Here is a 13,225-nt window from a genome sequence, read left to right on the forward strand (position 1 = left end):
GCTTAGGGGCTGGGCCTTCAGTGTATAGGGCTGGGTGAAGTTTGGAGATTTCACAGATTCAGGATTGCAGCTGAGGCAAAACAGACGAAGCTGAAGTGTTGGGCTGAATTTTCAAGGCAAAACTGTATGATCCTGACACTGGATGAAACTGGATCTTGCTGGCAGCCCATGAAGCCTTCCAGGGAAGATGGGCATATTTTCACATCTGGATCCTGTGTGCTAGTTTTGTCCTTCAAAGGGAATAGGTGCAGAGTGGGATATAGGGCAAAAGCAAAGCCTGAAATGGAGGCCAGTTGTTTGCGTTTCAGTTTGGGAAGATGAGTAATTTAGATCAGCCCTGGAACAAACATGTAGAGCTGAAGGTAGGGTGATCAGGAGAGGTAATGATCTGCAGAATTGGTTAAGGGAATAAAGAAATGGCTCTGGCATTTTCTTCTTACTCAAGTCCCACTGCTCCAGGAGATGCTCTGGCTGGGTATGCTCCATGCTTTGGATCCTAGCCTGGAGCTCACTCAGTACATGTGGGATCTGGCCAAAGGTTTAGCCTTCTGCTGCGGGAGCAATGACAGAGCAGCTGAGAGGTGTTGCTCCGGCTCCAGAGGCGTGAGTTTGAGCTATGCTGACTGCAATTTGTGCGAAAGGTTTCTTAAACTGATCCCAGCTGTGGGTGATTCTGGCTGGGGAGTTGAAAGTCAAACAGGTATCACTGTAGCTGTAGAAGTCTCTATATTCCAGGCTATGGGGACTGCCGTCTCCTAAATCCGTTACCTTGAGCTGCCTTACCTGAGCTGTCTCAGCTTTGACAGCCCATGGCTTGGATGTGAGCCATAAGTCTGGTTTGTGGTGCTCAGCGTTTGGGGGTGGAAATTTATGGGTTTATGATGCAGTTCCTGGGGGTTGAAAATGAGTGCCAAGGACATGGAAAGGAAATAGGTCCAGTTCAGGTTGCCCGGCGAGGTTTTTCTTCACTTTCTGGCTCTTGGTATGGGAAGATACCAGGGAACTGCAAGAAAAGGAGTTCCCTTGCTGTGTATTGGTGTGTGGGAGTTGGTTCCCGGGGCAGAGTATGCTGCTGCCAATGAGCGAGGGGAACTGAGGGAAGGCAAGAAGGGAAAGCAGAGACCAGGAAAAGAGGCAGTGCAGGAGCCAGACAGACTGTTCCACCCGGAGAGGGATCCTGTCTCTGCAAACCTGTACGCACCCAGGGGTGCATGTGGCACGTGCACACTTACTGTAGATTTATGCTGTTCTCATAGCGTTGCTTTCACAAGGATGCTTGCTGTGCAGGTGCACAGTAACACACAGGTGTCACACAGAGGCATAAACGCTGCCACACACACAGGACAACACCTAGAGAACACATTGCTCCCTATGACACCTCACAAATGCACTGACGTTTTCAGCAAAGAACAGATTCGCATACATGTGCACTGGTCACCCTGTAGCACAGCACTTGGATACACGCGTGCACACACACGCACGTTCCATGCATTGATACCTGGAGTCCGCTGCCCTCCGCAGGCACATGCACAACACCAACACACAGATGCTCACCAGATGCCACACATTCCTGCACACCCACATACACACATGACACCATGTTGTCCACGTTGCCCTCTTTCAGTGGTATCTCACGCAGATGGATTCACTCATGGCAATGCTGACAGACACATGTGTTTTTGTGTCTTCTGGGTCTCCTTGCTTGCCAGCATGAAACAGGCATGTGAAGATGAGGCCAAACACATCCCTTTGAGATGAACGAGGTGAACACCACACTGACGTATATGTGCCAACACGCATATGCATCTCTCTTGGCTCCTGTTTGCCTTGATTTTGCTCTCCCTTTTCCTTTGTTTAGCCAGTCATAGTGATTCTTCCATGGCCCTGAAGCACAGGAGCAGATGGCTTGGAGGTCAGTTTAGGATGATGATTCCCTTTTCCACTAGTGGTTCTCTTCAGCTGCTTAGCTCAGGGCTAAGCATCTCAGAGATAAAGATCCTCCTTGCCTATCCACACATGACACCTCTGTGTTACCTCTCAGCACCTATTAGGAATCCTGAGTCCAAAAGCCTCTTTAAATTGCCCTCATGACCATACTTTAACCCAAGCAGCACTTCAGGCCATGATGGCTTTTCCAGGTTCGGCAGCATCTGTTAGCTTTGACCAAATGAGACAGCTCCGTCTCCACTCTGCTCGGTACACGTGCCTTGCTGAGGCCCAAAAGGCTCTCTCGCTTGTCCCCTTTCAGCCTGCATTATTCATCTCCTGTAATGCACAATGGATGTTTGTGGGAAGAGGCATGCAGGTAGGGTTGAGCACAGTGCCGAGGAACAGACGTTCCTAGCAAGCTGAAATTGCCTGGGCCAAGTTTAGCTGAGAGAGAGGAAATTTTTACTCCTTCGAAGCACTTCTGAAAAGTGAGTGGTGGCAGCGGTGGAGGTAGAGGGGAAGAGGGAGTGGTTTGAGGGGTTGAGGTGGCGGTGAGGGGCTTCCCCACATGTTTCTTCTGGCTCCAGCGTGCGTGTGATGGGTGCGTGGGAAGGTGGGAGTGCTCTGGGGGAAGAGGTGAAGTAGGTGGCTTTGGGGAGCAGAGAATTTGCATGCCTGAGCAACGGTGGGGAAGATGTTCTGGCACATGCTGGGAAAGGGGTTGGGGGATGTTTGGTGAAGCAATGCGGAGTTCCTGGAAGAGGCTATTTCAATGTACGCTATACCGATGTGTATCTGTACGCACTTGGAGGCCATGCCTGTCCAATAGCACTTGGCAAGGGCTTGCAGCACTCCCTCTATTTTCCTTGAGGAAATCCTGGTGTAGGAGTCAGGGATAATCCGCTTGCTCAGGAGATGTCCAGAGGAGGGCTGGGAAGGCCCGTGAGTGTGGCTGGGGCCAGACCGGACTGCACCTCCTGTGTTGCCTGTGTCCAAGCCACCTCTAAGCCAGCTCCTTCGTGTCTGTGGGCTCTTCCTTTTGTATCTGTGCCCATACCCACTGCTCTGGTGATCCCAGAACAGCCACGGACCCCTGCACCACACACCTACAGTTGTACCCACACTCAGCTGCTTTTTCCCCCAAACCCCCATGCTTTCCCATGCCTCTTCTGTTTCCCAGGCGCACACAGGTACACGTGCTTGCCCTGATGCCAAACCCAGATCGCTCCCAGCCATTGCTCGCAGGATCACGCTGTGACACTACCGAGCTTGTTAAACAAGCCTGGCAGAATGCTTACTGTGCCGGCCATCTCCCCTCCTTTCCTCACCCCTTCTAACCCACCTCCTGCATCTCCTTGTCTCTCCTGGGGACTGGGGGAAGCTGATGCCTTCCTGGTCAAATCTCTGCTTCCCATAAGGGTTTGTGTACTTCTTCACCATGCTTAGGTTTTGCAGTCACGTCCCCTGATGCCACTATCAGCCAATTCAGAGCACTAGGGGCTGGTGGGACCTTGCTCTCTTCTTTGCATGCAAATTATGCACGTCTAACACCAGAAGAAAGGAGGAAAGGAGAAGGGGTGAGTGTGGATGCTTTTGCAGGCTCTCTGCTCCAGAGACTTTGCCCCCAGGAGCTGCAACATGTGTCAGTGGACAGATACTTGGGCTTTGCTGGGAGATGGTAGAATGGGCAGAATTAGCTGAAGCACAAAAAAGGGGAAGATCTCAGAGACGAGATCTCAGTTTAAGCAGAGTTTGTGTGGCAGTGGTACGTGTATGTGCAGGTGCACAGAATAATACAGCTATCTCCAAAGTGAGTTCCAGCTTCATAACTTTTCAAGGATGTCATTTTTGGGGGGTGAGTGATGCTGGCTGTCTGTGTTTTGTTTGTAGTTTGTGTTTGTCTGCCTGTGTCGGATGTTGATGAGTATTTGTGTTTTCCATGTGACAGAATATGGCTGGTGTTTGATGATGCTGGGGCTAGCATTTAGGATCCAGAAGGATGGTATGCCTCTGTGTGGGCTGAGTTAGGTAGGTAACTGTGTCTGATGTGATCAGTTTGTATGCTGCAGGCGATTTGTAAGCATGGTATATTTGTGTGCAACGTGCAACTCGTGGTGCTTGTTTGACTTAACGTTCCTAAGTGCGTGAGGATGTTTTCTGTGCTTGTGTTTTGTTATTGATGTGTGCATTGTGACATGCCGCAGTGCTCTTTGCACTGATACAGATGTGTGCGTGTGTGTGTGTGTGTATGGGGCACTTTTTCTGGTCTTTGATATGGAAGTGGGCGTATTAAATGATGTGCATTTGTGCAGCGACAGTGACATACAAGTAGTCAGGAGTTTGTGCATGGTAGATATGTTCAGGTATTCAGCACGCGCTTGTGCAGCGGTCAGTGTTTGCTGTGCTGTATGTAAATGTCTGCTGTATGCTCATATGAGTGGTGGGACAGGCTGGGTGGAGTTGATGCGGTTGTGTGATGATTGTCTGAAATATCACATATGCGTGTTAACATAGCTGTGCAACCTTGTTGGTGCAGGGCAGATGCAAAGAAGAGAAGCACTTCACCCTTTGGAGGGACTCTGAATCTTTGGGTGTTGTATGCAAAGTGGTGTGTGGATGTATGAAAAGACCAGTGAGAGTGTTTGTGTGTGTGTACAGCGTGTGTGTAGTGGTCTGAGCATGAGCAGCATGCCTGCTGGGGGGCATGCCCAGGCGATGGAGCAGGACTGAGAGGCAGCGTGTCTGCCTGCGTACGGCCGCGTTTCGTAGGCACACTTCACCTTCTCCCAGCACAGCTCCCTCAGCACCGACCCAGCCAGGTGCTCTCTCCTTTTTGTGTGTATTGGGACAGCTCGGCTCTTAGGATTCAGGCCATCCTCCTTCCATCCTTTAAATCTCTCTCTATTGGTCTGTCTGTCTGCTCTGCTGCTCATGTCAAGTTGTCTGTTCCCAAAATGACCGATACACCCTGACTAGCTCACACCCCGCACTGCCTGTGGACTCAGCAGCTGTGCATCTCTCCGTCCCTCCCACACACACACACACATTCACACACACACACACCCTGGCTCTTCATCTGTGGTATATTCAGTTGCCATTGGAAACCTAAGAAAGAAGTGAATCTACCCTCCAAGTCTTAAGCTGGTGATTTTTTTCCTTTTTTTTTTTTTCCCTCCCTCCCCTTTCCTCTCCGCACAGAAAGCGAAGTCGTTCGCAATGAATCCATGGCAGCTTCGATCGAGCGGTGATCTGGAGCACCTACTCACAGGCCGCTCCTCGATGTGACTGAAGAGAGGCCTTTCCCAGCAGCTGCCGAGGAGAGCAGAGCCCTGGATTTACCTCCCGCGTGCCCAGGCAGCCCCGGCACAGGCACCGCCAGGTAAGCCACCCGCAGCACCTGTGCCTGCGTGCCTCTCTCCATCCCTCCATCGCTCCATCCCTCTCCTCGCCTGTTCCCCAGAGGTGCGAGGGAGGGGAAAGGCAGGGGTTTCTGCTACACCTTGAACAAAATCTAGGCTTCCATCAGCTCCCCCCCGTAACGGAGAGCTGCTCCCTCCCCTCCGACCCCCTTTCCTTGCAGCTCTGTCTGCGTGCGCAGGGAGGGGTGGTTTGCAGAGCAGCAGGAGGAAGGGCTGCGGGTCCCCCGCACACAGTCCTGGGTGTGTTCCCCTCCTTTCCCATCTCTCCCTTGGCATACACCTGTCTGCTCTCCTCCCTTCAGCATTTTCCTCCCCCTCCCTCGTTTCTCGGGAGTAGGGGCAGGCGGGCCGCTGCTGCTGCAGTGGAGCAGCAGGCTGGTTTGGCCAGCAGCACGGTGGGGCTCCGCTGCCCCAGCCTGGGTCCCCTCTGGGATGTAGGAGCGGGGATCGCGCTAGTGGGAGTGGGGCATGCAAGGTGGGGTTCCGCCTCCCTCCTTCTCTCATGGATATTTTGGGTATCCTGATTCCCCATGGAGGGTGTTGGCCTCCGTTTCCTAGCCAGGTACCTCCTCCAAATACCCTCCCCAGCTTTTGGGGCGATGGGCATGCTTTTTGTCACTGCTTATCTCCTGTCTCCTGGTGCTCCTGCCCAGCTGGAAGGGATGTTTTCCTGCTAGAGACAGTGTGTTTCATAAGCTGGGAACACCGTGTGCCCTGCACAGTGAAGGGGCCCTGTGCCGAGCATGACCCATTTGGGGGCGCAAAGCTCTCGGGAGCACCTGAAAGGGCCTCCTGCTGCCTGGGGCTGCCCTCCATGCCCCTTTGCCAGCTCCTCTGCGGGGAAGGCAGGAAGATCAGCCACACTGTTTCCATGCCACGTTTCTGTGCTGCTGCGGCGTGGGGATGGGAGGGGAGCGGGAAGCAGCTGTTTCTCCATCGCCTGGGCAGGCCCAGCCGTGCTGCCAGCCCTCGAGGAGCACGGACGTGCCTGGAGCTGCCTTTCCTCAGAATAAGGTCCTTAAAGCAATGAGCTGCTGGCAAGACAGCAGGCAGAGGGCATCCTCAGAGGAGCAGATTTTAGAGGGGAGGTGTGGGGGTTTGCACCTGCCAGGCTGTGGTTTCAGGCTCTGCACAGACTCTGGCAGATGCTGGGGTCTTCTGAGTCAAATTTTGGGTCTGCTGTGTTTCTCCGAGGGGGAGAGGCCAGCAGAGTCTGTGCTGCTGCGCAGCCCTGGCAGCAGTGCTGGTGTGGTGTCCCCTGAAGGAGATGACGGGTTGTTCCTCTCCTGCCCAAGTTCCACCTGGTGGTGCTGTTGAGGAGGATGCATCTTCCTAGAGCCACCATGGGACCTTGTCGTCAGCCCTGTCCAGTGCCCACTTCTCCAGCTGCCCTGACACCTTCTTCTCCACCCAAACCGCTGCCTTCAATTTCTGTCTGGTGATGCCAGCTGTTTCTCTTCCTCTTTTGGGGTGCCCCTGAGCCTTGCTTTTCCCTCTTTCAGCAGCACCCCTTCCTCACTCCCTCTCCAGCACTTCCCATCCCTTGTGAGCCCTTGGCACACACCGTGCTGGGCAGGAGCAGCATTGGGGCAGCCTCGGGAAGGGCTGATGTTCCCCAGCAGGATCGTTTTTGGATGCCGCTGCCAGCTGACGATACTGTGAAGTGATCTTTTCCCCTGTGGTTCACAACCTTCGAGTGTGCGTGTGTTGCGGGTGACGGAGTGACTGTAGCGTTGTTGATGTGTTACTCTTCCTCTTGGCCAGGGCCCGGCAGGGAGCGTGACCGTGCAGTCGCACTCCGTTTTGTTATTGAGGAGTTTGCAGAAAGCAAGCTCCTCCTGAATAAAGCCTCCGAAGCCATTTGGCATTGGTTAAATTCCTCAGTCCTCTCAGGACGTGGCTTTGGCACCGGCTCGGGGTGGACAAGACAATAAATCCAGCCCAAGGGAGCTTCGTACGGGGTCAAAACTGCTGCGGCTACATGGTAGAAAATGCTGATCCAGTATGAACTCACTCTGCTGCTTCAGATTTGTTTAGAAAACAATGTTGGCTTAACTCTGTACTGGCAAGGTTTATGTTGTGTTGGGTATTATCTGTCTGCACCGCTCTAGCTTGATGCTGGCTCAAGTATTGTTTGTCCTTCCACATCTGGCATGCACTCTGGGTCGTGTGTGCTCCGGCTAATTTGACAGATGCAATTGCACGCTGCAGCCAGCCTGGTTCAGTCCCTCCTGTCAGGCAAGCCGGTTTGAAAGAGGGTTGAATTACAGCCTTAGCAGGGAGCAAGCCATGTCCCACAACAGGCTGCTGCCCTTCCCTTTCAGGAGTTACAACAGCCCTGGTCTCCCCGGTGCCTCGAGGAGTGATGCACAGCGAGGCACAAACCCAACTCTCTGTTGCTCCGTCTCTCCTAGCACAGCCCCAGGTCCAGGGAGATCCTAGAAGGCAAGTATGTCCTCTGGCTGGTGGACGCATCTTTGCCTGGCTTTCCCCAAGGGCTTTCGAGAGGTGCCTCACACACTGCCCACTGCCCTGGAGAGCACGTGCATGGGGACGAGAGGATGGCACCAGCTGGGAGGAGGGCAGGCATTGTGCCGAAAAGGAAGGGGAAAAAAGGGTTGTCTCAGCAGGAAGATGTTTCTCTCCAGCCCTGACCACCCCACGGTCAGTGCATGGGGCCCAAGAGAGGCGTCATTGTTCCTCATAGGATCATATTGGCAGAAAACAGGGTTGCACCATGGGTGGGAGCCGAGGCAGCCCCATCGAGGCAGGTGCTCACCTGGGACAGAGTAGGAGCACCAGCCCTCACTGTTATGCTGCAGGGACTTTTTCCACATCTGCCCCTCAGGTGTTCATGTTGCTGAGGGAGGTAGTTTTGTTTGCGGGAGGGGAAAAGGGCAGGAAGGTGGGGAGGGATGCTTCGCCTCATGCCTGTGTGTGGACATGTGCAAGTCTTCGGTGCTGAGGAGGAGCATTTGCTGACCAGGCTTTGCAGCCTGAAGCCAGCTTTACTTCAAAGCCCAGCAAGATGGGCCTTTGGGGGCTGAAGCCAAGAGATGACAGTGGCTACAAAACCTTGTTGCTAAGGACTCCTGATTCCTAATCCCAGCGAGGTCTCTCACTGATCACCGTGCTGTGCCTCAGTTTCCCCTACCTTTACTTGGGGCGGGCTGTAGCCACAAACATTAGGGGAGAGGAGGAGGATGGAGAAGGGGGATGTGAGGGCATGCTTACCATTCGCATGGCGCTTCAGGCTGCGCAGAGGGATGCTGCGGGCAAGGGGAGGTGTAGCCCACGGACTATCCGCCGGCACGGCTGCGTGCTGACCTTCGTGGGGGGCTGGATGCTGGAGAAGAATTCGTAATGACCAGAGTGCTGTGTGCCAGGGCCCAGGCAGCGATTCACTCAAGCCTCTGTTTGTTTGGGAAGAGAAAGGGAGTTTGTGGCTTGTCACTTGGGAAACAGAGCAGGGATTCAGCGGCGGAGGGCTGGCTTCTTGGCTGGGCCTCCCCGAGCAGCCACGCCGTGTGTCTGCATGTGTGTCAGGGAGCAAAGGGGACCCTGGTACAGGCCATGGCTGGCGGCTGGCCAGCCCAGCCCCCACCACTTCACTTCCCCCCTGCACCCCATGCACGGCCATTGCTGAGCGGCCGAGGACAGCCCCGAGATGCACACGCATGACAGACCTGTGCATGTGAGGACAGGCAGAGGAGTAAAAGCCTTGCTAGAAGAGCAACTGCATGGGATTCATGCTACCTCCCTGCCTAGCTTAGCCTGCACAGAGTAGCAGAGCATCCCTGTGGGTGTCCATGTTGCTTCACCGCAGCTCGAGCAGGCACCTGCAGTGGGTTGTGCCTGGTGTGTGGGGCCAGTTCACAGGCTGGAGAGTTATGTTGGGCTAACTTAGGGGATGAAGAAGACCTCGTGCTCCTCCTGTCTCATCCCTGCTGTGCTTTGTCAGGTGTGAGCCCTGCCTTGTTTCTCAGAGGTGGAGACCTCCAGGCGGTGGAGGGAAGAGTCAGGGAGGGAAAGAGAATCATGAGGTGTATAGGGGTATGGAGTGGATGGAGACACCAAGAAGGAGGCAAGACCTGAGAGAAAAAGAGCAGAAGACGACAATGAAGAGACGTGTGGAGAGCGAGGCAGGAAGAAAACAACATATCTCTGTGGTGACAATGTGGTGTGAAAGTCTCATATAGATATTACAGGCTAACATTCAACCTGACCATGTTTGCACAGCTGTAGCATGAGGACCAGTTCTGCACAGAAGACTGCTCATCTCCCATCCACCTCCTTAAGCCAGGGAATAACCAGCGTGAGATTCCCTTTTCCTGCTCTGAGCTATCTTTTTCTGTGCATGTTTCTCTGCTCCCAATATGGAGGAGGAAGCACGTTTGAGAAACCCATCCCCATGTCCTCTGTCCTCCTGGCCCTGGCCCTGTGGAACCAGAGGAGATGAGTGTGCTCCACAGCACTGCTAGGAATTGCCTTGCTCTGTACAGAAGGGACGTTGGTGAGGTCTTAGAGAGAGCCACAGACTTGCCTGTAGACTGCTCCCTAGAAGTACTTATGGCCACATTACCTCACCTAGGCAATGTCTGCAGGGAATGAATTCAACATGCTGCATGAGGCAGAACTTTCCCTACAATTGCCCCATCAACATGTCCTGTAGGAACAGAAAGGCAGCAATTGGATAAGAGGGATTTATGGAAGTTTCTCGTCCTCTTTTACGAAATGTACTTGAGTATGTATCAGTCAGGAAAGGTAGGTATGACAGCTCTGTTGTAGGGTAGGTAGGTTTCGTACAGATGTTCTGAGTGTCATTTTTGATGGGAGTGTGGCAGTTTGCAGAAGGTTTCCAGAAGCTGGAATGGCAGTTTTGGCTTGCAGGTGAACATGTAAGCCACAGCTGGTCATGTGTTCACTGTGGTGTTACTGTGACAGAGACCTGTGGGTGCTTCTTGCTCATCTTGAGCTTCCACCCTGTCCCCCAGTTGTAAGACCAATGGGCTGAAGTCAGCAGCATAACAGAGCCATCAGGCTGTGCCCTGACCTGAACTCGGGTGCCTTTTAAAGCCAGCCAGTGTGGCGAGAGCTATTGAGAACCAGCCTGGCACAAAGAGAGAAACACTCATTTAATGGGGCTACTTATTTGAGTTCCCCAGCATTTCCCATTGCATTTCATGTCTTGGGGCTGATTCAGTTGAAAGGCAATCAATGGAGCTAACAGCCCAGCATTGTTCTCCTCACCTTCCGATTTACTTCTTTTCATCCTGTCTGGGTTTCATCTCCTCCCAGGTTCAAGCAGCCCCCAGCACTGAGGTCACTTTCTTTTTATTGCACCTTAGGCTGTATGTAATCAAGCTAGCTCTCTTTGTGCCCTGAATCTTCTGGGGTCAAGATGGAAATCACTATTCAGCAAGAGACCCAAACAAATGAGCAAAACTAGCCTGGTCCGTCAGAACAGAGTGGAAGTTATCCAAGAAAATTCGTACTGATCAATTCCAGTCACCTCCTGTGTTTAAAGTGACTCAGTATCTCCATTTTTAGGTGTTGCTGGGAGCTGAATTCTCTTATGATTTCTCTTATATCAGCCATCCCTACCAACGGTGTTCATGAGATTCTTTTCCCATATCTGCTCAGATGAGGAACTGTTGGGAACCATGCTGGCAGAATAATGGGTGCTGGGACAAAGCCAATCATAAAAGAAAACAAAACCCTCTGAAAAAAACCCACAAAACCTCCCTCCCTTTCCCTGAACAATAAGTTATCAAGTCCAGATGGTTAAATCTGAGAGTTTGGAAGGAGCTTAAGTGATTGAGCTGCTAACAAAAATATGCAATCTCTTGTGAAAAAAAAAAAAAAAGCTACTGATTCGGGGAATTGGAAAAGACCAAATGTTGTACCTATATTTAAAAAAAGGCTCCAGTGATGATCCGGGGAATTAAAGATCAGTAAGCTTTGCATCTGTATCTGTTAAGCTGGTGGGAATGATAATTAAAAAGCAATGCTTGAAGACATCTGGAAGATTGTGGTCTGATAGGGCCTCGCCAGCACGGGTTCAGCAGAGGAAAACTGCATCTTGCTAATCTCCTACGACTCTTTGAACGTGTCAGTAAAGCAGTGGATAAAGGCAAAGCAATTGATACAATGTGTTTAGACTTCCAAAAGGCTTTTGAACGATCCTGCACAAGAGCTACTGAAGAAGCTGAGTAGTCAGTGAGAGACAAAATATTGACATAGATCAAAAACTGAGTAGGAGACTGAAAGAATGAGGGGATTAAACAGTCATGTTTTACCATGGTAAAAGGTTAATGTGGCCTCCAGGTTCTCTTCTAAATCCCATGTGATTTACTGTATTGTTTAATGACTTGGGAAGGTGGAAGGAGAGATATGCCGTATAAAAATTTGCAGATGAGACAAAGTCATTAAGTTGGCTGTAGCCAGAAAGGGCTGTGAGAAAGGCCAGGGAAAGAGAGCTCAGTTAAACAAACTCGCTGCGCCCTGCCGAACGAAACTCAGCCCCGATACTTTCAGAGTAATGTGGGTTGCAGGGTAGACTTGCAACTCCTTAGATCCCCTCAAAGGTCCTGAAGGAAGCATATCAGCCAAAGGAAAGTGTGAGTGGATGTCAGGGAGCTCTTTGCAGAGCTCTGCCCTGGCTGTTCGGCTCTGGAGGCATGGGGAGAAGGTGCTCTGGAAGAGCTGCAAGGCTCCCAGTACACCTGCCTCCCTGGAATTGCACACTGAACTGGGGCCAGCCTGTTTCAGAAGGGATGCTGGAGAATTGAAGGGGATCTGAGGTGAGAGAGAAAGCCTGCTTATGCCCTCAAGTGAAGAGATGCAGGAGACAGGGGTTGCCAGTGTCAGACAGCGGGCTGGGAGTGGACATTGGAAGGAAATAAAATTATGAAACTTATGAGTACATCTGTCCTTACTTTCCTCATCACACAAGAGTGAGGGAATGCACAGTGAAACTAAAATGCATGGGATTTGGGTTCACACAGTTGGGCTGTGGAGCTCTGAGCTACGAGATTTTGTCAGGACCAAAGATTTAGAAAGGTTCATAGCGGGCTTGTGTATTTTTGTGGAGAGCAAGAATATACAAATGAACTTTAACTAAGGATGAGCCCAGTTTTGGAGGCTGACAGTCTTCAGAGCCTGTATTAACTTGCAACTTGTAGTGGCCAATAAGAAAATGAAGATAGGAGCACATTGTCCCTCATCTGTCTGCTTTGAGGTTTTTCCACCTTTCCCCTACCCCCAAAATCCGGTGATGTCTTTCGTGAGAGTCAATGTGGATGTCTCTCTGGTCTGGAATGGTTGTTTCCCAGTGTGCACCTTAACTTAATAACACCTGCTGGGACACGAGCAGTGAAATTCTCTTCATGTCCCAAGTCTTCCTAGCATCATATGTGTTCAGGAGCATCCTCAAGCTCAGGGAAGAATGGGGTCAGATTCTCTCCTAACGTAAACTGGCACAATCATGTCAAAGTCAATAGTAAGCAGCAGGATTTTCAGCCTCTGAGTTTGAACTCATTTCCAGTGTAAACCAAACAACACACATACAGACAAAAAATGCAAAACCACCTAAACTCTTGAGATTGCCTGAGACAGAAACCTAACCTGGACAGTTCCCAGACATTCCTGGGAGCTTTGCCCAGGCTTCCACCTTCCTCCTGAGCTATGGATGTGGCAATCAGCACCAGGATAACAGGGTATTGCAGCCTTTCCATTTGCCAGGCCAAGCTAGAGCCCAGAATTAAAAACCTGCTGGGGCTGAAGGGAGAAGAGAAATCCCTGAGCCTATAGAAACTCTGAAACCTTATCTGATTATTTCCTCCTCTCTTTGGTGTAAGGAGCTGAGTCTATAAACA

Source organism: Tauraco erythrolophus, chromosome 4 (assembly GCF_009769465.1).
Source record: "Tauraco erythrolophus isolate bTauEry1 chromosome 4, bTauEry1.pri, whole genome shotgun sequence".
NCBI lineage: Eukaryota > Metazoa > Chordata > Aves > Musophagiformes > Musophagidae > Tauraco > Tauraco erythrolophus.